Source organism: Myotis davidii, unplaced genomic scaffold (assembly GCF_000327345.1).
Source record: "Myotis davidii unplaced genomic scaffold, ASM32734v1 scaffold168, whole genome shotgun sequence".
In the NCBI taxonomy this organism is placed as follows: Eukaryota; Metazoa; Chordata; class Mammalia; order Chiroptera; family Vespertilionidae; genus Myotis; species Myotis davidii.
Window position 1 is genome coordinate 12,235,512 of NW_006383016.1, and position 2,505 is coordinate 12,238,016.

Consider the following 2,505-nt stretch of genomic DNA (forward strand, 5'->3'; position numbering starts at 1 on the left):
GCTTCTGAAAGCAGGTATCCGGTTTGTTTGGGTTCTATAATCGAAACACTGTATCAACTCCAGCTCTGAGATCCCAGCTGGCTGAAAGCAGGTTTCTGGGGTTTTGTTTAGCTTCTATATTTGTAACAATGTTTCAAACTGCAAGCTCAGAGGCTGGCAAGGCAGGGGGGGAATGTTGGTTTCCTCTGTCACTGGTCACTGAAGCAAGCAAGCCTCATGTTAGTTTCAAGCTGCCTGGCTGCCGGCCGTCATCTTGGCTGGCAGTTAATTTGCATATCGCCCTGATTAGCCAATGGGAAGGGTAGCAGACATATGCTAATTACCATGTTTCTCTTTTATTAGATAGGATGTACTCTTGTTTTGAGGGAAATGTTATATTAGGAGTTTGCTTGAAAGTTCTACACATCATTCATGTTATGAAATTGACTGTTAGATGAGATGTGCTTAAAACCTGTTCTTTTAGTACTTGAGGAGCTAAGCCCTCAAACTCTCAAATGGGAGCCTAAACAATCCTCATAATTTAGTTAACTATATCTTACATTCTAAAGTTAAAGTTGTAATGAGGTTTTTAAGAGTATGGCTTGTTTATTGCAAGTAAAATTTAAAAATTTTCTACACATATTTTGAACAGTTTAAAAGACAGAAGGAGATTTGGCAGGGAGGAGGGGTGGATTGTGACATATCCAATCTATATATGTATATATAAAAGCCTAATATGCCAATTGTCCCTCCAACCGTTCGACCATTCGACCAGTCACTATGATGCGCACTGACCACCCAAGGGCAGATGCTCTGACCGGTAGATTAGCTTGCTGCTGTGGTCCAGCCAATCGGGACTGGGCGAGACGAGGCCAGACACACGTTGGAGCCCTCCCGTGGTCCCTTCCCAGCCCCTATCATGCACAGGTGGGGTCCCTCAGCTTGGCCTGTGCCCTCTCGCAATCCAGGACCCCTCAGGGGATGTCAGAGAGCCAGTTTCAGGCCGATCCCCACAGGCCAGGCCGAGGGACCCCACCAGTGCACAAATTCATGCACCGGGCCTCTAGTTTAAAATATGAGCTATTCTTAATTATGTAAATTAAGAAGTTTCCTAAATACTAAATAAAAATAACTATAAATTCCTGTTTAAATACTATGCACTGTTTAGTGTTATTGGTGTCATACTGTCATTCCTATATCCATCACATCTTTAACTTTACATTAGAAAAAAATTCTTCAAAACTGCAAAATCAGAGGACATGTGTAACTACAGAAGCACTTAGGAAGGAGAAATACTACACAAAATAAAGATGGAGGTAGTGACTTTTTCCCCAACACAAAATTCTATTGCAAGGGGATCAAAGAAAATATTTCAATAATTCATACAAACCTCGCCAGTAATCTCTGTTTAAACATTTTCCTTAGTTTCTAACCAGGTGCAATATTCTGGTATTGACAAGATCTTAGAGCTATTTCAAAGTTACATATACAGCATATCCCCTGACTTGTATCCACACACACTTTATAAAATATTTAAAGCCACAAGAGCCTTTGAGGCCAAAATTTTCTTGGGAAATTTAAAACTGGTGGAGCAAGAGATAAAAAGAAGAGGAACTTTTGGACTAATTTCTAAAATATTTTACTAAAAAAATTATTTAGTGAGAAATTTTATCTTGCAAAACAGTGCCTTTCATACAGTTTAATTGTTATAACTATAAGCAATAAAAATTAAAAGGAAGACAATTATAATAATTTTTATAAGCTATACTTAAGATTTATTTGCAAGTTAATATCTCTAGTTTTTTGTGCTCATTAATTTAAGTTCAGAAATTAATTTTGCTTTATGAACACTTCTATAGCAAGAAATTATATAATAAATGTTTGAGAGTTTTAGTCAGTTAGATCATTTTTTTCACAGTGAATACTTTAATAATGACTGAATTTTTCTTTCAAATTTCTATTTCATAGATTTTGTCTTTATTATAGTGTTTTCCTTCAACAAATATAATATTTAATGCTTAGAGATTTTCTACCTACAGCGTCAACAAGGTACTCTAGTATCCAAATAAGGAAAATTTCTGTGTTTCTTATTATTTGGGAATCAGGAGCCTCAAAGAAGAGTTGTATTTCTCAAATTATTCCGTTTCTGCTGCCTCCTCTATGCTGGAAAGAGGAGCTTTATGTTCTTAGTGGGTTTGAGAGAAAAAGTATCTTCCGGTTCACCTGCTGCTCAGAAAATACAGAACACCCCCACAGGATGTGCACACATCCCCTCTGATGCACTCACGTCCTTTGGAGAGTGTCTGGGTGTTCTGTGTGCTGAGGTTGGGCGCCTGTGAGATGACAGTGAGAGGGCAGAGTGGTGATGGCCTGTTCCCACAGAGGCCAGTGCAGCTACGAGATCACCTCTAGGGGGTTAATGCAGGTGCTGAGGTGGGAGCAGATGCAGACAGACACACCTGGTGGGCGCGGGCGGCCCTCACTGAGGTGCCTTCGGTCAGCGTTCAAGGTCAAGAACCCAGAGGT